Raw genomic sequence first — 25,485 nt, forward strand, 5'->3', positions numbered from 1 at the left:
GCAATAATTCATACCTAGTCGCATCCCTGTACCAGTGCAGCGTCTCGCTAAACAATCATCGCATTAGATCATACCGTCACGCACCCTCACACGACTCGAACTTCCTTTGGAAGTATTTATTTGATGTGCCATGCGTGGACTGATCATAGTGTTTTATGCTGATTATAGGATGCGGTCAACAAGATGGATGACGAAGTTCTTTATTGCGACCGGTGAGTGGCACTGTGAGTGCATAATGAGGGTGAGGCTCTCCCCCCAAAAAGACCCTCGACCACTGTGCACAAGCAAGTAAACGTAATGAAATGTTCCATGCACCGATCGTACGGCTTGTAGTCGGCTCTTTGACGAGCTTGATCCACCCTCTTCTTCTGCATGGTTGGTGTTAGGTTGATGAAAAGTCGATGTAAACGCGCCGAACGAATCAATACGGCTTGTACTGTTTTTTTTTGGCTAGTTTTAAATTCGATTTAGCAAGGGGGGGAAAAAGGTGTCATAAGACCGCTTTCTTTCACTCTCCCAATGGCAATGACTTGCGGCAGCGCTCGGTTTTCCACCTTTTCCCATTCACAGCCGACGCTCCTACCCAGACATCTTCGGCACCATGACCCGCTTAATCGGTTCGTCTAGTTGAGCTGCTTGTTTTACATGAACCAACCGCACACGTTCGGAGTGTGAACTTGGAACAGCGGCGAACCCACGTAGTGCGGATTGTCGATCAAATGCAATTTTTGCCAGTCGGCTCATGCGTGCGTGCAGACATGAATTTCCCACCCGTTGGCCGGTATTTGGCAGCGTGGCGTTTGATTCGTGGGCTTTGCCACGAGAAATCCGTGTCCGGACATTGGCTCTGGCGAAAGTCAGGGGCGCGGCCTAAACCCAGCCGACGGCGAGCCAATGAAGCGATAAATCGTGAATTGCTTGTAGTACACAACCACACTTACTAAACCCAAACCGAAATGGTCACTGACCAGAAGGACGGTGAAGACGAAGTCAAGGGCTCTTAGCAATTTGTAAGCCGATGGTCCATGGTCGAGAAACCTGAACCATCGAAAGACGTCCGAGTTTCTAACTTCAAAGAACTTCAAAGAATTGAAAATTCTACAGAGATACAGCGCTACAGAGATCACTTCCGAGAAGCTTCAGCGAGACTACTATCATCATTACAGCAGTACTCATATAAATACTTGCACAAATTGATGTTATTTGTGGTTTCCTCGCACACGGTACTCGAACGCAAGATCCAATTGTTGCGCCACATCCACCAATCTACAATTCCACACTGATTGATCTTTAATGACCGACCGCATGGAGGCAGGCAACCCCACTCTCTCCAGCGGACAAACCGGTACTTACACGGGCAGTTCGTCTTATGCTGCTTAGCATAAACGTTCTTCCTCTGCCCCATTAGGACCATCTTTTCCCCGTTACCTACCAAGTAAACTTTCCGTCCATGGCGTGCACCGGGGCCGAACAGTTCCCACCGAAAGACTCCCGCGGGACCTCACTCCCGGGGCTCGGGCAAAAGACCCAGCTCGTTTGATGTACATTTAATTCGTGGCGGAAATCAATATGATGCGTCCAGCCAGTCAACCAACCGCTCAAGACCCTAGCCTTAATCGTGTGCAACGAAGCAAAGGGAAATCTAGGTCAGACCGGGAGGTACTTATAGGATTTGGGAGACTAACGATGAAACCCTAGAATGAAAACGGGTAATGATTTATGTGATGAGCAGGTTTACGCGCAGCGAATGGTGATGGGGGAAATAAAAAAAGAAAATGACCCACACAGAAACACACCAGTGCCACACACGAATGACCTGGAACACAAAGCACAACTGCTTGCTGTTTAATGCATGGTTTAACGTACGAAGATTTCATTAATCTGGAAAGAAATTGCTACAGATTTGAAATTGATTTGAATGTCCCTTCCCCGTAAAGACCTTCGCTCCATTAAGTTTTTGTGGATATGTCCGCACTTCGGACCACACTCATGCGCACGTGCGACCTTTTGCCAGGCTCCGTTGGAAGATGGCTTCGACGCCGGGACGACCCCAAAAGTGGACATCCAAACCCATTTCTGGACGAGTAATTGCACACCTCGAGGGCGGGAAGGATGGCCAGCACGAAAAACATGCGTCTAATTGTTGTTGCGCGTGTCATTAAATCAAATTACCGGTACCGCCGGTGGCAAACGGCAATTTGTCGTACGTCCAGAGCGGCTCACCCGAAGATGGTTCCGTATCGTGCTGCTAAACCCAACCGCTTCCACCGTACATCCGAGCTCGGAAGTGGCTCCGAGTAACATGACACAGTTATCGACCATCTTCTTCAGCTGAAGAAGTGTGCCGCAAAAGGTGGAAAAGGGCATGTAGATAGTTTAGTAGATAATTTTGAAGCACGCGGACCAACCGGTCAAGGTACACCGACCGAACGAGGCAGGAGGAGCATAATCGGTGACCAATTAGAAACAAACACGCCGTTTTGAAACACCCGAAGATAGTACGCGCACACGTGTTCTGATGAGATGTGGACCTACAAATTGGGCAGCAAAAATGCCTGAAGCAAACCCGCAACCAAGCGGGGATACCGGGCCGCAAAGAAAGTTATCTACCCAATGCCATCGGCGACAACAACAGCATCTTCCGTGCGCCGCAGTCCGAAGATGCAAATAAGGCTCTTGGCCGTCGGTGCAGCTTTTCGTTTGGAACCGTGCTGCCCCGCGTTGGTGAATGACGCACCCAGCACCTTATCTGGTTGCATTTGCATTGCTAACAAGCAATTCACCAAACAAACACGCGGGAGCCCTTAAGGTAATTATTGGTCGGTGGTGGATTCTAACGTTTTGTTTTCTCTTCAGCTAGTAAGCGATGCCAATTGAGAAGTTGTTAGAATAACTTTGGTCTAACTCTGTACAGTGTTGGCAACAAACATCAATAAAGGGAGCTTATGCCACCTTGTTGTATTGAATTTCTTGGATTAGAGACTCATTGTGGTAGATGCGACGTATTATTTATTGAGGAGTTATCATTATTGGTTTTTTTTTTCCACCTTCCTGGCTTCAAAATCTAATTGCTTGTGAAGGTAATAAAGTAAAGTTTACAATGAATTATCTAAGAGTTAAGTGATATTACCATGACCTCCTCACAGCAAAATGACGTACAGTGCCCTACACGCAAATTCGAACATCCATATATGTTTTGTCTTTCCACGGGTTTTAGGTGTAATTTTCAGATATTTTGAAACACCTCCAATGTTGTTAGGGAGATATTTGAATGGTTGATGTATGAAAGCCTCAATCACCTTCTATTCCTGTTCGGTCAATCCTTATCGTTTTTAAAAACTTTTCATTAAACTAATAAATTCAGTTATGGAGAACTCGTGGCAATAATTTTGTATTTATCGTAAAACTACACCATTTGCGTATTTTAAGCCTACTTTGTTCATGCAGACGACCCTAAAAGAACTTTAAGATCTGGGTTGTCCAGTGTCACTCTCATGACGTGATCAACCAACCGGAGCCGAGCGAGTCTAATTTGGTGTTTAACAGTGAGTAAATCGTACAGCTCTTAATGCTCATCACTGTAGCGGCTCCTCCATTGTCTTTCCATACAAAAATCCTTCCGAGCATCTTTCTTACGACCACGACTAAAAAGGTTTCGGCAGTATTGGAAAAAATCCAGAGGCAAATACATTGCGCCGAGATAAACACAAATGGTCTACTAATAATGTTTCGGTTTGGATTTGTCGGATAAAAAAACATAATTGAAATTACAGTCAAGTCTCTCTAATCTGCAAGCTGAAGGGACCGCTATCTTAGAGAGACTTTCAGCTTTGGGAAGCAACATCACTAGAAGGGTATACCATTTATGTGTGGCAACAGTCTTCAATCCTACTCTGTAAACGCAGCCATCTCGAGCTGTCATTGGCAAACACCAAAACATGACTACCTTAGAGAAACATTGGTGTATACATGTGCATCATCAACATCATGTGCAGCTCAGAGAAGACCATGTTACGGAAGACTTTGCAGCTTTGAGAGACATAAAATGTATTGCGAATGCAGGAACTGTCAAACATGTTCATCTTAGGGAGACTTGCTATCTTTGAGAGATACTACCTTAGGGAGACTTAACTGTATGTTCATTTTCCAACTCCATCCACATCCACTTGTTGTTTCTAACTGGTATTAAAAGTGTCTTTGAAAGATTCATCCCGTAAGGGCAGCTAGTTCGTGGATATAAACTCCTATCCAGCAATAATATCTCATAAGAAAAATAAAACAATTCTTCAATTGCTAGAAGTCCGGATATGCATTTGACGCACTGTACATTGCTCTATCAAACACACTTCACTATTTAAGTTTGCACAGACCAAAGAAACATCAGCTGATGACGTTTCGAAACCGTTCTCAATCTTGTTTGTTGATGATTTCTGTCCGCTATGCTGTTTACCACGCCGAAGAGTGCTTGTTCTGGTTCTTGCGTCCCCAATAGAAACTACCCTGTGTCAATGTCTACAACGGCTACAAATTGGCTTGCGGTTGCAGCGAAACCCTACATCGTTATTCACTCGCTTATCGAAACCCGCCCCGATACAGTGGTTCCACACGATCCGCCGGCCGATTTGAATAAACGACCTTTCGATGGGGCTCACGACGGCATGAGAACCCGCTGCTATAGCGTTGCCTGAAGCGTGGGGTGATGTGTTTATCGTCTTCGAATGCTCGAACCTCCACCGTTCGCTTCATCCTCATGTTTCGTTCTAACTGTTGTTTCGTTCTTCGTCACCAGTGTTTGTTTGTTTATGTGCGGTTGCGATGCACCCCCACGTGCTCTCTTTGTCTTTTTGCGTTTTATCTAAAGGGTGTCTCTTTAAAAAAAATCACACACACACACACACACACACACACACATTGAAAACCGGCCTGATGATGATTCGCCACCCCATGCTCCCTTCTTCAATGCTGCTCAATTTGTTTCCCTGTTGCGCTGGTTCAACTTTCAGAAAAGTGCATTCGAGGCGCATCCGAAAGGTCAATGCTCTCGATTGCATGCCACCGGGGAAAGAGCCACCGACACAGCGAAAGAAACGGGATGCACGCATCGTGTTACTGAAGGGCTGGGCGAGGGCTCCTATTATCATCAGCATAAAACCCGTTCGCCTTCCGCCCAGCGTGTTCCGGCACGGCTTCAACTATTCGTGAATCGTGACCGTGACCGGTTTTAAAGATGTTTTTTTTTGTATCTTCCCCCATCCGCATTTCCTCCGCTGGCCCGCCCCCAGATGCCTTCCCGTTTTGGGGTGGAATATCAAATAAGTTGCATCCTCCCTGGTTTGAATACTGCACAAGAACTCACACACGAATACTGTAACACCCCCCCTCCCCCCTCCCCCACCTCCTCTCTCTTCCTCCCACCACCAGTCGGAAGAACGTTGCAGGAAATCATGGCCGAACTTTCTCCTGCACTTTAAATCCATCCCCCAAAGCGGGGTACTTCATGACCTCCCGATCCCGACGGGGCGTGAGAATGGTCCATAAAAATGCAAAAAATCATAATTTGCGCCAGAAGTGTTCATTAACCGCAAAGCATACAATAAAAATCCATCACGCGGGCTGTGCGCTCTCCGTCACGTCCGGTCCTAAGCTTCTTGAGGATGAGATATTCCAAGGGATATCCCAGCGCCAAGCTGAGGCCCACACTCTGTACATGTATTTTTTTTTTTATTCGGTGTAGTGATTGTGCCCCGGGTCTGTAATTTAACCGTTTAACAATTATTTGAAGTTTTTCCCTCATCCTGCCGGGTTTTCCCCATCCGCAACTTGGCAAATGTTCCAGATAGGCGCCCGTTCCCGGGAACGAACTTTCTTAACGGGAAACGAATATTTTACGGGTCGGTGGAAACTTCTTTTTCTCCCAGTGTACCCCTTTTCTATTCGACGGTGACCAAAGTCTTGGTGTGCTGAGATGAATATATTAATTCAGCGACCATGGTGGCACGAAAGAATGTAGAGCTACTGTGGTAGAAACGTCCATATCTCACCGCACCGTCTAAAATCATTCGAAAATGTGTGGCGAAACGGAGTAAAACGACATTTTTTGCTGCATTTTTACAAATTCAACAAGCCTTGTTTAACAATATGTTTTATTTATGTGTATGTCCTATACGCTTGTACGTTTTGTAGCTTGGTTGTTGGTTGGTTTTATAATTAATATTCATCATCTGGTGAAATTAAAACAAAGTGACGTTGTCTTAATTTTGCACACACACATCGCATATTGGAACCGTACATTTCGCTTCGAAATTTACGATTATATTTCACATTTTCCACTTTTATAACCCCTCTTGATCGGCTCTTTGTAATTCCGAATTCTTTACTGTTTTCCAACACTAAATTCCAGCCTACAGTTGTGTTGTAACTGTGCGTCGAGTGAGGAACCTTATTTTTTGCGCGTGAGGCTCCCGAACTCCGCATGCTTTGGACATTGTCTAGCACAGCACAAAACTCTTAAACCACATCCTAACTGTGGAACCCTTTTTCCCGGACATAAAATGCTGCCTTTGTTCCGTCCGGGACTCCGGGATGTGTGATGCCATCCATTCTTTATACCCTTTCCATGGCAGTCACATCATCGCGTATGTAAAGTAACACAAGCTGTGAAGCGGTCGTCTGTGTGCCTGAGTGGTATCGAAACATCAGTTAATGGAACACTGGCCTATGAACCATATTTGCTTATCCCGGCAGTACCACGGGCACACGCCAAACGTTGTTAAGCTTAACCCTTCCGAAAGCAATTGTTCGGACACTCTTTGCAGAGGTTGTTTTATGTGGATGGGACAGGCTGAGCCTATACGTTTGCTACAGCACTCGATATCGTAATTTGGTTGATCCGTGATGGTGGCAGACTTTAACCTTCCTGCCAAACACAAACCCACAGACTTCCAAGTGTGCCATACTGCTCGACGTAATAGCCTTCATCTTCTACGGTCCTTTTTTTTTGGTGTGCCATTTGTGGCCTACAATACAATCGTCCCATAACAGCAAAAGCCGCCTATGGATGTCGTCCCTCGCCGCATCCAATCATCGTGAGCCCCGGTCAGCTAGCTTCGAAGAACCGGTATATCTGTCCGTTCTGTGGCCGTTTGATGCCATCCCCCTGCTATACCAGGCAGAAGATTACATAGACCGTGACGGAGTCATCTCATTTTAAAATCAAATTTACGGACTTTCGGGCAGCAAACCTCCCCCAGCAAAACCTGATATCCCACATGCTTGCGGTTTTTTTTTTGGGTCTTTTTTTATCTGTACGCCTTCTACGCCTCTTGCCGGTTGATATTATGTTGCTTTTTATTATGCACCTCGCAGCTGCCTACCCTTTGCACCAGCTACGATTCCAGCATTCTGATCCACATACGCGTATTTTTTTTTCTGGGGCAACCGTGTGTACTCTGTTGTACGAAACAGGCTCCGGGCACACACCGGCTGGGTATCACATCACATTTTGGGGAACCTTTTCAGAGGCATATTAATCGGTAGTTAAAATTTTACACCAACTCTCGGATCTTGTCTTATCGTGCCCCCCCCCCCCCCCCCCCCCCCCCCCCCAGCCCTCCGTTCGAATGTCGGAGTCATTCTCCTCAACAGGTCCAACAGCAAGTGCTTCCAGCGGTCGTATCGGTAAGTCGGTTGGTTTTTATCACAAATTGCTTCGCCATTCTCCACCGTTAAGTACACTGTGGTTTTGGAGTATAAAGGGGACAAGACAAAACTTTATGAAAGCATTATAATACTGTTTACCTCGTGAACCAGGCCACAGCGATGGTTCACGGCGTAAGCAGAAACCCTAGAACTTCTGCCGAAGCCTCCAAGCGTTTACCCAATTATCGATTAACGAATTACAACGCTGTGTTCGGTTGCGCTTGCCGATGAAATTGGAGAACGCTTGCCAGCGTCTTCAAGGAAGGGAGTGTTCCGAACACTATATAGACTACCCTAAAATCAACCTCCCATAGCTTCCGCGTCATTCAAGACAGCAAAATGGGCACGCAAAATCAGAAGAAAAACACACAATCCAGGCCACGGACCAACGTCCGTCCAACGGGATATATTGATCGTATAACATCTTCCTCAACGTGTTCGACCGTGCGCCTCGGTAAGATCGTTGCTCTGCCCTGTTTCTTTGTGATCAAGCACACACACACTGTGATCTTTACACACCAGAAAAACCGGTAAATCAACGAAAGTTGCCCACGGTATCTCGTTGCTCGTCGCCCGCTGTGCTTGTGTGTTCGTCCCGGGGCGTCTGAAATGAACTTCCCACTGCAGTCGCTCCGACAACTCTTCAATGACTCGTTCAAGGGCTTTTCGAATCGGTGAACCAATTGCAAATCGCGTCTTCATCTCGAAGGAAATCGAAGTACAGTTAGAACATCGGTCGGTAATCAGTCTGTGCAAGGATGCCTTAGAACCGTCTGCCAATCAAGTAGACTAAGCACTGAGGTGCAGCACTCCCACTGGGAGATGCTGCAACCGTCGGATAGCACTGCCAATCAGGCGGAAAGCAGTGAAAACCCAGCGCCACTCCAAGCGAGAAGAAACCCGTTTGGTGGGGTTCGTGTTGCAAACAAACTCCCCATCGGTGTGTCTTCTCGAGAGTTCGAGATCGCTTGGTCGATGAGTTTACTCACACAAAGACTAGCGAAAGTTGGCAAGAATCAGGTTCTTTCCTAAACCTTTGATTGAGGCGTACATCATTGTACATCTTTTAAAAATATCACTCACCAAACAGCACAGAAGGATCATATCCTAAAAGCTTTCTGACTTGCACATTCATCCTAGGCTAGCCAATGAGAAAGACAACAAATAAAACATGGCTGGAAAATTGAAAAACCTCAACCGACAGGGAAGTAATTGGTTAGGAGCATCATTGAAAAAAAAAAACGCGAACCAGATGAGCGGCCGTCGACCCATCAAGATTTATGGATCCGACCGTCCATTCCGGCGACTGCCCAGCAAAGTTCAAGGTGAACGGTGGCGAACCTCCAATTTTGCTCGAGATCGATCAACCGTGAACTGTACCGTGCAGCATTGGCTAGGAAATGGTATGTATTCCTTTACCGTACCGAATCACGATTTGGCGGATCAGAAGCGGAGGCACAGACGGTAGACAAACGACTACCGCTCCAAACTTGCTTTGGATGTGGGGAAAAACAAGCCTTCTGTGGGGATTTCCTGTGAAGATGTCGGTTTTCTTATTTGTGTTCATAGAATATGGACAGGCAGTGTGTGAATGGAGTTCGTAACATTCGATTCCGTATCGTTCCGTTCTTGAATTTAAATATATAAGATAGTTTTGCTTTTGGCGTCTATAAAATTGAAGGCTCTTTGAGGTTCTTTGGAACTATTGAGAAATCTTTAAAAAAATGTACATCCAAGACAAATAGCCTCGAGTTCGTATGAGAAATGGCAAGAAAATATTCGATTCCGTATTTTTCATTTCTTGAATTTAGGTATATGAGATATGGCCTTTGGCGTCTATAAAATTAAAGACTCTTTGAGGAATCTCTCTGGAAGAAATCATAAAGGGTTTTACATCCAAAACAAATAACCTCGAGTTCGTAAAAATATTAAGAGACATTTTTGGCTGTCTATAAAACTGGAGCGCCTATAAGGTTCCTTGGAACTCTTAAGAAATCTTAAACGTTTTTACCTCCAAAACTCCTTTACTGGTCTTATAAAACGCTCAGAATCCTCACAAGAAACATTGCAGCAAAAACAGCTAATTGCTCCAGAAGATACCCAACACCTGAAAAGCTCATCATTCGAATGTGTGCCACCGGGCTTTCAGTGTCGGACGGAATGTGTCTTGCGGTTTAGCGCTCCAAAAGTGGGTCTCCACGTTCGTGTTCCGTGCATGTACAAACACACACACACACACTCACACGCGGGAGTCAAGACCTTCGCCAAGCGATCTCAACACCACATCTCAGCACCAGTCAATAGTGTATAGTGTCTAGGTCTCGGTCAATCAGCCGTTGGCCGAGAGAGTGGAACGAATCGCCTGGAATAGCATTCGCCTGCCCGGTCGCTCCATATTCGGGTGAAGAAACCAGCCAGGAACTAATCCACCACCCGATACAACATCTTCCGTCCGAGCGAAGAGGGGCATCTTGTCTGATGATGGTTTGATCAAACAGGTGCTGTACAGTGCTTGGGTTTTGTGTAAACTTCAATTGCCTTCAACGCCATTTTTCTGCCCCATCTCCGGTTGTGTGTAATTCCACCAGCAATGTGGATGAACTATTTTTCCTCCCAAATCAGGTTGATTGCAATTTCCTTCCCGAGACCACTGCCGGATGATTAGTTTTGCGAAGCCGGCATTCAAAAGATCAGTTCTAAACAAACGAAGGCATTCCTTTTTTTTTTTGTAAACCACAAAATGGAAAATCCGTGACTGACCATAGTGGCTACCGTGGGGTGATACGTATCGCTCTGCAACTTAAGCTTACCTTTTGTTGGGTAAAATCGTTGAATTTTGTCGGTACATGCGTATTTTGCGGTTTTTTGGGCGTTTTCCGAACACTTCTCGTGCTGTTCCACTAATTCCACGCTACTGATACTGTGCGCTGTTATTCCGAGTACTCCTAGAGTGGTCACTTTCTTCTTCACCTTCAACGTTGTAACATTTTATTCCGTTATTCACCAAATTCACCTTTTTTTTCTTGGCTGGTTGTTTTGTGCGTTACTTTCCGATGCTTTCCATCCCTAAACTCGCACTGCCTTCTTACACACGCTGATATGGTGGAATTAAATATCTGCAAAAAAAAAAAACAAAATAAGACAGAGAGAATAGCATTAGAATCTACATAAAGCAGGTATTTAACGCCCGAAAAAAAAAATCTACGACTTCTACGAGCTCTGTTTTGAATAAACGAGCACCGTTTTCATTTCAATTTCCGATATTGAGGCCAGAAAACATTCTCCAAACTGGTGCGTCGTAAAAAATGATTTCATCTTCTTACAGTGGGAGAGCGAGGGAAAAAAAACGTATGCAAAATAAGGTTTCTTCTGTTAGTGGACTAGCGCGTGGAAATGGTATGCCATTTTTTTTTTGTTGCTTCCCTACCTTCTTTGGCTGTTTTGAATGGTTCAAAACATGCTTTTCTGCTTAACTTGTTTGCGGAATTTCCAAGCTTTTTTTTTCTTCTTGTTTGGCAAAGTTTTCTTTTCTAAAGGTACTTTTCTATTTTTCTTTTCTACTTTTGCCCTGTTCTCTTTTATGCGTAGTGTTGTTGTTTTTATTTTTTTAATTAAATTAACTTGTTGAGCAAATTTTCTTCTTCTTTTGCATTTAAAACTTTTGTTCAAACCCCTCTTGCACTGTTTATCGATTTATTGCACATCAATGACTGCATTCAATTAATCTGTTTTTCAACTTCCAATTTTCTAAATGTTGTTGACGGATTGAATTTTATAAACTATTTTTTTCGCCTCACTAAAGCCGAGCTAGTTGAAAATTATTTGTACAGTTGTTTTCGATGAGGAAATAATACTACCATCATTATCGAGCGGAAGTTGCTTCAGACACTGTAGTAGCGTCTGGTTGAAATTTTGTGTCCCAAAGCTGAACAAACCGTACGGAGATACTTTCCGAGTTCGGGAACGAAAAATAAAAATTAAATTTACAGAAAATTGAAACGTGTCATTCCGACATCAGCACCCATCGTCAGCGATAAACTGATAAGCCTAGTCAAAAGAGCAACGTACAAGCAAAAAGGGCTCCAGAAGAAACCCCAACCGCACGGCTAGCAGCTATGGTTTTTCCTCCGGGGCAAAAGTTTCCTACCAGCAGAAACTTTCCACCGGAAAAGCAATGTCTTCTTCGGTTTGGAACCAAACGACCACAGAACCCCCCCATAGAAAAAGCTCCCCCCCTTTCATGCTACTCAATTGGGAGCAATCGGTTGGAGTATATTAGAAAGGTACAGATGGTGTTACGAGACTGTCCACAAGTTTATTCTGTGATTGTAGGGAAGAGTGTGGTTAAACACAGCTATGCGCGGGGAGCACTACAAGATGTCACCAGCAAAACTGACACCGGAAGAACGATTAAACTCCAGCACCTTCTGATGTTAATTAGCTTGAACATGGGAGTTGCTGGTAGCCAGTGACTGGATCGTTGTAGTTTAAACGATTTCAATGGCAATTTAACTCTACCGGATGAGCATTTTATCCACAGACAACCAAAAGGCCTTAAAGGTAGCAGCTCTAGCATTGTCTTGTTTTATCGCGCTATTCAACACATACCATCGCTGAAATTCGATATCGTAATGAGGTCAAACCGAACGAAGAACAGGTGAAAGAAGTTTCACCTACAACCAAAAGTGCATTCTTGTACAATCCCCCAAACATCAAATAACTGTTCTGCACAACGCTACACGGTGTTTAAAAATTTGACCAAGAAATGTTACATGCTGGTCTAGACATTTTTTTGTTCAGGTCCTCCAACCAACTCAACGCCACCGACTTCCCGCGGTACGTCGAAGCGTAGCGAAGGAGAGTAAAGAACTAACAAAAACATTTTGAAAACACCTCACAATGTTTGACCTCCACCAAAATTTTCGCATGTTTCTGGTGGTGATATACCAAGGGGGGGTGTGTGTGGTGGCGGTGGTGTTGACATGGCGCTGTATTTATTTTTTGCAGCGTGTGTTAGCCTCGCACCGAAGGGTTGCAGTTCTGGGGCAGTAAAAATACATTTGACGATAAACTTTTTGGTAAACTGCAATCGGAGAGGACAAGAGCAGGAAAGAAGAGACACATGCAAATTAAGCGCTAAATGGGTTTTCATGCTATTTATTCGAGCATTCGGGGAAATGTCTGCAGCAAGAATTATTTGTGGAATATTGTTCTTTAACTAAAGTGCATCTCGTAGTGGTGCCAGACGGACTCATTGGAAAAAATGATAATTTGCTGCGAGGTGTGCTAGAAATTTATAAACAATTCGACCTGAGCTGTCGAAAGCCTTCTGTTCGATCACCCATCGATCATTCTATCTTGGGACAAACTCCTTCAATGCTGTCCGAAGTGCTAGTATGTACACCCGTGTCAAGCATCTTCCAATCAATCACAAAGAAGATTCGAACCGAAGGAGGTGTTTTATGCCGGACGCTTCAAAGTATCTCGTCGGAACCGGTTCTACTTGAAACCGTTGGTTTGCCGTAACCGAATGTAGCGCGCACCGCTTACGCTAATAGGCCGAGATTCGTGTACGGGACACGGCATGACACGCATGTTGATGATGATGCTCATGGCTTTGCCCTTTCTTTATGTTTGTCTGCTCAGTGAGAATCGAGGAACCGTCGTGCAGCGTCGTTTGTCCTCATTAGCGCCAGCAACCTTCAGTATTGGCTACGTCTAATGGAGTTCCCCATTTGGAGGTACGCTCTTGGGGCCGAGAGGTTCTTCCAGTCCATTGGGGAGGGGATGAGTGCGGACGGATATGACGACAATGATGTTAATTAGGAACTATCAGTAGAAGTCTTTCCGATGACTCCTTTCACTATCGCACCTTGGCACGTTGTTCATTGGGAAGAGATTACCCTCTCATGTCGAAGATCCAATGCCGGTCGATAGTGGGTTTAACATGGAGAGGAGGTCATTGGATAATGTAATCGTTGCGATTACTACAGAAATTAAATCCAATTTATTTACATAAAGAAATAAACTTAAAATTCTTAGAAGAGTAGACGTTTGTATGAGAGTATATTCTTCAATAATTTCATTCGAATATCAAGACCTTCCTTGGTACATAATTCTAAGTCCATAAAGATAACAATTTTATTAGACTTCCACGGCTAAGATATGTGATGTCTTTATATAAAAACCCGATGATGCTCGAGAAGCTCGTGGATTTAAGCCACCCATTGTTTTCCAATATCTGATTTGATCTGAGTAGATACGATTTGTTCGAGGGTATGCTTACATGCGGACATCGGGTCACGATCGAACCATCTCACGTTCGTTTGCTAAGTTCGATGCCAGAGAATGAACCCGCCAGGGCAGTGCCAATGTCTTTCGAGCCAAAACCAGTTCCCTGCACAAAGCGCTCCCCCATTACCTTACACGAGCTGTCCGAGAGCTAACGACTCCTCTTGCAGCTCCTCTTTCCGTAAGCTATCGCTTTTATCTCTGCATGCGGATAAATTGGACCGGAATTTCTCTTCGTTCATCGAGTTCCCGCAGTACGGTACGCTCGCACACATTTGACCACCATTTTGGTATTCGCGATAGCGTTGGCCATACGGTAAACTGGCAACCCTCATGCATAGGAAAAAAGGTTTGCTGGCAAAAAGGAAACACCGCGAGCCCACGAAATGCCAGCGGCCTTAAGTCTCAAGTTCAAGCGAACACGGCCGCGATGCCGTGTGTCCCCCTTCTCGGGAGATTTCGAGGCCAATATAGAATGCATTCCGAACGTGCACAGCGAGACTTGACCAAACTCTAGCGATCGAACTCCGTACGATGCTTACCTTAGCTTTAGCTCAGCGGGGAATCAATTATCTCTCGCGAGTGACTCTATGCTCCATGCGCAAGGAACCCGCAACCGGACGATCACCGAACACGTCGGCAAGCGTGCTAATTTTATACCCCTTTTGCAGGCTTGCAGCCCGTGCAGCACATTGAACGTATTGATCCGCACCTTTTCGACGACCACCCATGCGAACACCGAACCCTTCTTCTCGCTCCACGATCGGGAAAAAAGGTGGCATAGTTTAGCGATGACGATGTATGATTAATCGCACAAAACTGGCTTTCCGTTTTGGTTTGGTAGCAGCGGCGGAGTCGTTGCTGAGCTACAACACTCGAACCTTCCACGATCGTGTGTTAAAATGTTGTTTTGCCTAAAGCTTAGCGGTACTCGACAGTGGCACCTTCTCCATTGGAGACAGTTTGAAACCGTCGAAAAACGTGACTTTTTTAAACAAATAAGCAGTGTCGGACTCCTCATTCTTTGTGTTGCGTCGTAGTTTTTTTTTCTATTCTCGTCGACACTAAGATGCTCTGAGAACATGCTGGAGGAAAAATATTCTTCGGGGTGTACATATAAAGGTGCCTGTTGTACACTGTGTGTACATTAAAGATACTTAACTCATTAAACATTCAAATCACTCTCTAAGCTAGCTTAACTAATAAATTTCCGCTCCCAAAATACAGCTTAATGCAACAGAAGAATGTTTAATCAAAATAAATTACACGTTACTAAAATTTGCAACACACTTTTCCTCGCTGCAGCGCTTGCACTTCAAACAAGCCATATGAATTATATCGCACATGTCGAGGGGAATTGCGCAGAAGCGAGAACTTTGCCTTCATTTCACAGCTGTTATCAGATTAAATTTCAATCTACTGCTGCTCCCGGCGGCCGGATGGGCCAGAGCAGCATCGGCGAAAGATCGGATCTCGTTGTTGGCTAGTTTCATCCTGTTTCAACCACTGATTATTTCTACCAGAAACAACGCCCAGGCACGATTGTTTCTGGACAACGGTGGAACTAATCAAAACTGTTCTATTACTGTGCATATGGTGAGTCCCTCCGGGATGGGTTAATACTCCCGTTTTTTTTTTTTTGGTTTCGCCACTTTCCCGGCTAGAAATAGGAGAACGGGTGCGGGTGCCCCTAGCATAGATTCACCTGATAATCCAATCACTTCACCCGAATGCCCATGTGCTTTGATTATCCACGTACCGGTGTTGCTAGATTGCGTCTTTTTGCCTTCCATTTCTCACCCGCTCGTGGCCTGTTCGCAAAAATCATCATCCTCACTGTTTCGCTCCCCCAAACCTCGGGGGCCGTTTGATCCTCCCGCAGTCAGTTTGATTACCTTTATCGAACATATTTCCCTATTTAGCTGCCCCGGCTAACGGCCGCATTTGGTTAATCTAGTTTTGCTTGCTGTCCATCTATTTATTTCTCCATCCTTTTTGCGCAGTTTTTCATTCCCGAAATTGGCTTTTTTTTTCTGCGCCCCAAAGCATTTGTGCTGTTTGCTCCACTTAAGTTATTCGGGGGGAAAAAGATGGTGCAAGGTAAATCTCTCACCAATGGTAAGCAAACAAAGCCAGCAAAACAAATGCATGGTTCAAAACTAGCAAATATTTAACAGTAATTTTCTACACAAATGTACACAACAAACGATCAAGTTCATCATGAAACAGGTACAAAAACGTGCTACAAAGTTGCAATACGAACAACGCTTTGGGGGTTGAACAGTGGGATGAAGAGAGAACAAAGAACAAGGAAAAACACATAGGAATAAAAAAAACGAACACCGATTTCAAAGCGTGATAATAGAATGAAAAATTAGACCATCCGATCTCCGGACCGGAGCACAGAATGGACAAATCGCCGGAATGGGTAACACAGCGGAGATAAAGCGGAGAACGTGAACGTGAAGGGGTTTGGGGCCCCATTAAAAAAAAGTAGTAGCCGACAAAATGACCACCAAACTTAATGTGTGAGGTTAGGAAAATGGAAAAGCGTGACGAAAGCGTTGGATGGGTAACGTTTTCCTTCCCCCTTTCGTGGGATTCGTGGGAGGCAACACGAGTGAGTACTTGAAGCGCACCAGAATGCGCTTAGAACCGGTGGTAGGTCAATTAACCGTTCCGATTGTGTTCCGGTTGTAGGGGGGGGGGGGGGGGGGGGGAGTGGTGTGCCGGTGATTTCGTCGGCCACCCAGCCCCATCACACATTGCCCAACTTACGTTGCGCGGTCAATTAATTTCGATTTTCCCGATGTCCGATGCACGCAAACCCACCGTGTGCACACCGTTAGGGTCAGGTGTACCACCATTCGGACGCTCCGGAGGGTGGCGCATAAACTGACCGGTGTGTGTGTGTGTGTGTGGGAGTTTTGGTTCGAGAGTTTCGGTGCGTCTTGTTTCGGAGCTACACACTACCACTTATTTTATGCTTATTGTCTCCGGCCTCGCACATGCGAGCATGCGAGGGAAAATGAAGAACAAAGCAGATACGTACGTGTACGGTACGGTACAACGGAAAAGCTTCACGTTCTAATTGCTCACCGGTGGCATAGATTTTCACCCGACACTAACCATCGGCATACGAACATCGTGGTCAGAATATTCCGACGCATTCGATTGGCACAAAAAAAAAAAACAAAACACAACGGTTACATTTAGTGGGTCACACAACGAAATAGAACACGTTTTTCGTATGAAATATTTATTTAATTACGGATAAGGAGTTGTTTGAGGTTTTTTTTGTTGTGATGGATTTAATTCCCATCAATGTTTTTTTTCTCTTTTTGGAACATCGAAGAATGAGTGTAGCTTTTACCCATCTCCGACCCGGAGACATTATGATCAGCGTTATAGGAAGGTTAGTAGCGAAGGAATCAATTATCTTGAACGTTCTGAGTTCAAATCTCATCTGAATTCATCTTTCCATACGCTCAAAATGAATTTAGTTTCTGGATATTAGTGTTTTGATGGTGAATTTCAAACTGGTTTGAATATAAATTTGTAATTCTAATCCATAAGAATCAATCAACCAAAAATCAACAAACATCTTCAAAAATCAGTGAAAATTCTCGAATTCTCTGAAATTTTTAAATCTTCGTTTAATGAACCTTTAAATGATCATGCGTATCGGTAATGCTTAAAATATAAATCGTTCATTAAAAAATAAATTAATTAATTAATGAATTAAAAATTAAAATTAATTTAATGGATATTTGAAGAATCGTTAACCTGAAAAGGTTGAGATTCTCATGCATTTAACACAGACCTAACATAAATAGTTTCGAGAATAACAAAATAGATTTATTTGAATTAACTCTTCATTCACTAAAAGCAGTGATTCTTTAAAGAAGATTTATTAAACACAACCCTATCTACGTTTAAGATTTTTTTATGTGAAACTAGCAAAACAAAAAACGCAACATAAGACCCAAAAATCTGACCACTCACACATGATGACACACACAACGTTTTGTTCCCGTTTGTTTTTCGCTGCTTTAAGCTTTTTTTTTTTGTTTGTTTGTGCGAAGATGCTTTTTCATTCACATCTTGTACCGCTAGCGGGCTGGGATTTATAATACCACGATTTCCCCGAGACCGAACAGAGTGTCCGGTACGTTCCATCGCGTGAAATATTCCGTTGGTTCCCGAAAATTGCTGACCCCGAACGAACGGTTAGCTATAGCCGATCTATGGAGTTATGGATAGGTGTGGTAGCCTGGCGAACTACCGCAAAATGTGCCATTTTATCATAGTGGGCCTCATGGGTTGCTGTTGTTTTTTTTCTTCGCTTTTCCCTCCAACAACTGGCAGAACGGGAGGAAGACTTTAAAAGCTCTCCACCATACGTCCTAACGGGGAACTACGACACATCGTCCCTTGTGTGCGGAAACTTTTCAACCTCCACTTGTGGCGATTTTTTATTTATTTGTTTTCCATCTTTCTCTCGTGCGCAACTTTTGCAGACAAAACGGCAGAAGTGTAGATGAACTTAGCAAACCGAGCTCGCTTGCACTTGACCGCCAGAGAGATAGATGCTGGTGGTTTGCTGCCTCTGGGAAGACACTCGAGGGAGTTTTGCACCTTTTTGACACGATGACACTTGGCGAGGATTTTCGCCAGGGATGAGGCTTTCCACTTGGTGTTGATCTAAAATCATTGCGAGTGGCTTTACAAGAGGTAAAGTAAAAATAAAATAACAAGCGGAAAGAAAATTAACCCCAAAAGTAGTTTATATATTGTATAAAACTAGTAGTAAACTACATTGAAAGAATTAAAGATAAATTGATACTTGATTGAATCATAAAGAATTATTGCTGGAATGAAATAGACAACCCGTGAAGCAACCATGATAAACAGAAAATGAACTTTAATTAATTATAGCAAATGAACTTCAAATGAACTCACATCACAAGGCAGATGCTGAATAAAAAAACAACCCAGTTAGAGATCATTAACCCCAGTGGTTCTGCATACATATTAATCCTTTTAATATTAGCAATACGGATATAAAAAAAATCCTTTTTATATTCCATTCCCATCGAACCACCCCCCCAAGGAAAGGTGCACTGACACTGTCCATGAAGAGCGCTACGATGGCGTTCTTCGCATCGTTTGAATCTTTTGCCGGACTACCCAGTGCAATTATGGCAACAGATTTAAACGCAATAAAACCCCCCCCCCTTTTCTTTTAACCCACAGCCCAGTTGGGACTATATAAATTTTTGCTGACGAGCAGCAAATGATTTTCCCTTCCCGGCCGTGTTACACTCATTTGCAATTCGACAGCAGTCGCAGTGTTGCATGGAACGAACACAAAAAAAAACCTCCCAAAGGGGTTTACAGACACAAAATCCTACACCGAACGAAGCTTAATTCTATTAGTCGTTCGTTTCCATTTGTGTGTGCGGTTTTTTTTTATTTTGGGAAGGACTGTGGCAGCAGCTGGTGTAGCTATTTCCGGTTTTGATTACTACCGTCCCGGTGTGCCGGCATGCGGTAGAATTTGAAATTAGAACTGCTTGGCTACCCAGCGTGCAGGATTAAACGAGAAGCGAAAGGGGTTTTATTTCCTCTTTTTCCTCCATTTCTTGCACCGAGCCACATCCAACCGGCACTACTGCACTCTGAAAGAGTGTGTGTTTGAATTGTGTAGACATTCCTTCCGGATGTAGAAACAGGACACAGCCACACTTAATCGTGGATAAAGCATCCAGCCGGTCAACGGTGCACGAGGGTAAGCGAGCTGCACTGCCGACCATCATCACCACTCAACATTAGAAGCAGTCGCAATAAAAAGCAGGAAAGCTTACTAAATTGAAAATCATCTGCCATTTCGCACAGAGGGAGTGATTCCCAGTCCCGCACGACAAGCACACAGTAGTCACCAGGGTGGGAAGAAAAAGGAAATGGCACTCTCGCTACTGATCACGTCCAGGAAGTATGTCCGACTCCTGCTGTTGGGGCTGTTGGAACGGAGAGTGTGGCCAGAGGCAAGAAAAATTACTTCCCATCGATCGGTAGCACTTCGGGCATTCCGGCTCGGTGTGCGGTGCAAAGATTCAGGACATTTCCGTGACGCTTAGTATTTCATAATACCATGCAGAGAGGGGAAAAAAGCGATGGGAAAAAACACACCTCCTTCCCATTCGGTGGCAGGGTGGCATTGAGCGATGGGAAAAAAAAGACAACACACCTACAAAAGTGAAAAGTTCCTCTTGAAAAGCCACCCGGAAACGCACAAAAGGAATCATAAAACATCATTGGTGGAAGGAAAGAAAAAAAAAAATGGGACGCTTCGAGTAGTCACAGCGGGTAGTGACAAAAGAAAAAAAAAACGGGAGGAAAATATGAAAACTCTTAGCATCAAAAGTTTTCACTGTTTCCATCTTGTCCTTTTGCTCTGACTACACTTTTCCAGCTTTCCACTGCCAGCGCGAGGTTGCATCTTGTACACTGTTATGCTTCTCCCGATGTATCCCTGCTGTGTGCCGTGGGGTTTTCCATTTTCACAGCTTTTGCTACAATTTTCACATCCCATTTCCTGCTTTTCTTAAGAGATGTCCCTTCCCACACCCGCATCCTGCCACTGTTTTCTTTTCAATTTATTCTCTTCGTTTTTTTTTAGCTGAACGCACTTTTCTTGTAATAGCTTCTTTTTTTTTTGGTTGCAAAGATGTGAAAATCACACCAGACTAGAACCACTCAAGCCGGTTCCTTCCGGATGGCTTCCGTTTGCTGGGCGTAAGATTGATGTCAAGTGGAAGAGAGCCTTTAAAAAACTGTTGCTATGGTGAGGATGTTCTTGGTTGGCCTCGGGAGAAATGGGAACTGGGAACCGCGCATATAGCGAACCATTTAAAACCCTCAGCATACTATTTCTTGTGTATCGTGGCTCAATGAAGACATTATTGAAAGGCAGGAAAAAATAGGCAATTTGGTTTCCTTACGGTGCAAGCAAAACGACACCAACCTAAGGCAGTACATGCATGTATGTTAGAGGAAATATTTACCCGCACGGGTGCCATAATCCTGTGAAAAGTTGTGACCTTCACCACCCTGTTATGGGCGTACGGTTTTCCACCGAAGGCCTAATCATTGCCAAGCAATCCAACGATGACGATGATGACGTCCTTGACGATAAGAGCAAAACTACTAGAACCAACCAACCTGCAGCTTGCCTGGCGGTGCAGAAAATTCTGCATCACCCAACCGAATATAGCGACCCCGTGCACACGGTTGGTGGCGGAAAAATCGCATTAGAAAACGAGACAAGGAATGACATCCGGCAAAGAAGGATTCTTTGCGTTCACTAGCGTGGAGACCATGAGTGCAGTGCTCTTAATGTTGCGTTCGAGCGGGAAATTTTAACGATCCAATCCAGAAACGGTGGATGTGAACTGAAGAGCACACACCTAGGCAAAGCGACCCGCGTGGTAAGAGCACTTTAATGTACAAGCTTTTTCCTGGAATTCGCCTATCTGGTTTTTTTTTCAAACCATATTCTTGCTCAAGCTGAAAAAAATGGCTGATCCTTATCTTTCTCTCACACTAAAGAGTTCACGCTGTCGATTATTCAAAAAGCTCTTGAAATAGCTTATGCCCGAACGCCGATTTCTCAACACAATTACACAGCTGTTACAGCCACGTTCGCTTACACACTCCTGCTGAAAACTCTTCAGAATTGGAGAAAAAAGCAAATTAAATATAAAGCATGAGATATTTGCCCTACCATCAACCTGCACCATTGAATTTTCCAGTAGCACAAATTATGTTCTGCTTTTGTTATTAAGAGGGTGGAATGCTTCGAGTTCTATAAAGTATAATAGAGAGACATTTAATTCAAAATTATGCAAATCAGCATTCGTATCAAAGATGCCACTGCAATGTTTTTGCTACTTGTTTTTTTTTGATACCAACATGATAACAGCAACGTCAAAGTTTTTGCTGACTGTCTAATATTGCCACTACACATTTTATCTCAGCTGAAGTCTCTGAAGTTCAAGTTCAATTCTAGCCAAGTATGCGAACGTTTCACGTTACAAAATAGATTGATTGCGATTAAACTCAAATTCCTCATGTACATCTCCTGCTTTAAAATGATACAAACACGCCTAGCAACAATTCTACAGAATAGTGAAAAAGTGGGTTTTGTGATTTGGCTTTTAACACGTTCCGTTCCACGTCACCCAAATATGGGTGACACAGAATGTTTCCAGAGACCCGCGCGTCACCCAAATATGGGTGACGCTCGTGTCAATCAATCAGAAGCACGGAATCAATCGAACTGGCACCAAATAAACAATCACTGCCTCATGAAATAAGTTGAAAATTGTCAATATGTTTGTTTCTTTCGTGTATTTTTCGAAAATTGTGACAAAAACCGAAGCAAACATCACTTCATCTTTATGCATCGTTCGAGAGTAATATCCAACTCCTGTAGATGCATATCGGGTGGAAGCATACTGATTGCTTCAACCATTTTTTTTTAAATCGAAATTAACTCAGTTACACAACACGCCTAGGAATGTTGTATAATATCCACCAATCTATCAAATATTCCTCCAAAGTAATCCTGCGAAATGTTCGAGTCCAAACTTCCAGGCCAAAAGAGAATTATTCTTTGTAAATAACTTCGTTTTCCACGCCGTTCTGCAGCGGGATGCCTACTAGATTGTATTCTATGCATAAAATCTATAGCAAAGGCAATAGGAAGTATTTAAAATTCCACGCTTTATGCCTCACCGAAACGAAAACAAATACAAAAATAATAATTAACACCCTTTCTTCCTCGTGCTTGTGACGATTAACTGGCCCCACAGTCGGATTTGTAATGCTTTTTAGCGCTGCTCTAACGCACGGTTCTAGCGTGTATCTGGCGTTCATGTGCATGCGATGGAAAACGAAAAATTACCTTCATTGATTCACGAAGCCGAAACAATTTCCTGTCCCAGGCCCTCAACCCTACGCTTTCCGCCACCACGCACGTAATCTAATAAAAAAGACAAAATTATTTTACACCTTCGCGCGGGTGCCACACTACCTGGGTGTGTTTTGCCGACATGTTTTCCCCTCATTTCCCGTGCATAGGAATATTTTCCAAGTGATTTTCCATACCGTCCTCTACACCGTAATGTGCTTGATTTGTTTTTATTTACAGCACAATTTTCATTCCCAGCATCATCGTACAGACCGAGCGCGGGTGAAGGAAATTTTCTTCGTGCAATTGAATTATCAAAATGATGGCGCAATCGGATGCGTCTTGAACCGTGCGAGCCGGGCCTTGTGGAGGAAAAATGAAATTAATTAAACGAGAGTGAAATTCGCCCAACCAGATTTGACACCCCGTGGCCGGGACCGGGTAGTGAGGGTCACGCTAACGAGGAAACCACCCTCGTTACAGTGCAGATAGGAAAACTGTTACATTATTTGTGTTCCACTTCCATTTTCTTTTCCGGTGTCGGATCCCATCGGAAGTAAAACGCAACAAAAAAAAAAAAACAATGAGCACCAAACTTGCACCCCGAAATGGAGATGGCACAACCGCAACGGATCGCAACAAATCTCGGCGTCGTTGCCGGTCCCGGCGCAAAGCTCAGAGGGATGTCTCTCAATGTTGCCTTTTCCCTTTTATACAGCAAATCCCGAAAACGAGCGAAACGAGATTTCGCAAAATGTGCGATGGCGGGCGGAAAGTGCAAAGGTTATTGCGGCCATTAATTTGTTTTCCTTAGTGTGTAGCTTTTTTTCCTCCCCTTTCCCGCCTGTGCAAACCACCTTTTCCACTCGTTGCACTTCGGGGCAATTTAAATATTTCCTCCCGCGAAACGGCTTTAATATTACTTTCAGTTTTTTCGTGCCTTTGCTCTCACTGCCCCCTGTTTGGCTCATGGTGAAATGAGACTTGGATGGTGGATGGTAACGATCTTTTTTTTTTTTGGGGAGATGGACTATATAATTGATACCCTTCTGTTGCGCGCTCGCACCGTGACCCGGGAACGGTGGATCCCAAACGAGGGAGCTGGGATTATTTTTATGTTTCCGCCGTAGGTCGCCACGGTACAATCTGTTGCTGGCCCGCTCGCCGGTCGCGAAGAATCGAACTCCCGCCAAGGGTGAACGTCTTCGCAGCAGCGTCTAATTTGGGAGTTTTAATAAAGGCGAAAATTATTGCCTCCAAGTGGGTAAAATGATCGAATAAATGAGATCGCCTTGTGTCGAATGTAGCTTCTTGCTCGGGGATTTTTTTTTGTCAATCTAGAATAAGAGCTTTGGACGTAAACACCCTGTTAAGAAATACAGTATTTTTAAGTTCAAACGACAAGGTAGAAGCTATTTCTAGTTTATTTTCTAGTTGAAGTGGAATATGTAATAGAGCGTGTTGAATCGTGAGCTTTTGCACAGTAACATCCATTACGTGGAAAACTTGCTCTTCAATTAGCACACCTTAAAAGGTGTCTAAAAGACCCAAAAATTGGAAAAAATTCAACGAAAACATCCACATATTTCACTTTAACTTGCATAGAATCCAGAACTATTACTCAAACCTCTGTTTCTCTTTGTGCTATTTTGGGATAATTTTCCAGTTAATGTGAAATGCGTAGAATTAGTTGTAAAATCGTGAGCTTTTGAACAGACAGATCTATTCCTTGGAAAGCTTCCTCACTTGATACACTTAATAATGTGTCTGAAAGATCCAGAAACTGAAAAGGCTTCAACATCTTCAAATACAACAAATAATAATTCAACAAATAATACACTTGTAAAGGTGTCTAAATGATCAAGAAATTGGGAAAGACTCAGCATCTTCGTCTATTTATTCCACTTCAACTGGAGAAGAATCCAGAAATAGTTCCAACCACACCACACTACATCGAATACCATCTCATACGTTCGCCGATAAAGAGAAGGCTATGCAAAAAAAATTACAATTCGCAACAAAACGTCTTCAAACCGGCGCTCACTTCGGCTTCAGAGCGCACCATAAGAAACATTTCTGCAAAACAACCGATATCGAAACATCGTGAACAAACAAACACGAACCTTGAACGATTTAACATAGGAGCGCACACTAGGCCTGCCCAAAAACCACCATTGAGCGGGCCACCATCTACGGTAACCTCTTTTCGAAGAGATTTATCTCTACAAGCAAACAACGTCTGATGGCCTGTACGACGCAGGAGAGCTATCAATACGACGTGGAGAGCCTTCGCTTGTTTCGAGTCGAACAAAAACATTTATCTAATTTTCGCAAATCGGAACACGACGGAAAACACGGCAAACGGTTTATCCAGCACAGTTTGCTGACCTGCTATGCCTCTGCAGATTTCACTCTTCCCACGAACTTATCAACGCGTGCACTCCATGCCCAGTGTCCTAGTAACGATCATTTCTGCTGATCAAACTGTTGGCGCAATCGACACCTCATCTCGCACCGTTCTC

Source organism: Anopheles marshallii, chromosome 2 (genome assembly GCF_943734725.1).
Source record: "Anopheles marshallii chromosome 2, idAnoMarsDA_429_01, whole genome shotgun sequence".
Lineage (NCBI taxonomy): Eukaryota > Metazoa > Arthropoda > Insecta > Diptera > Culicidae > Anopheles > Anopheles marshallii.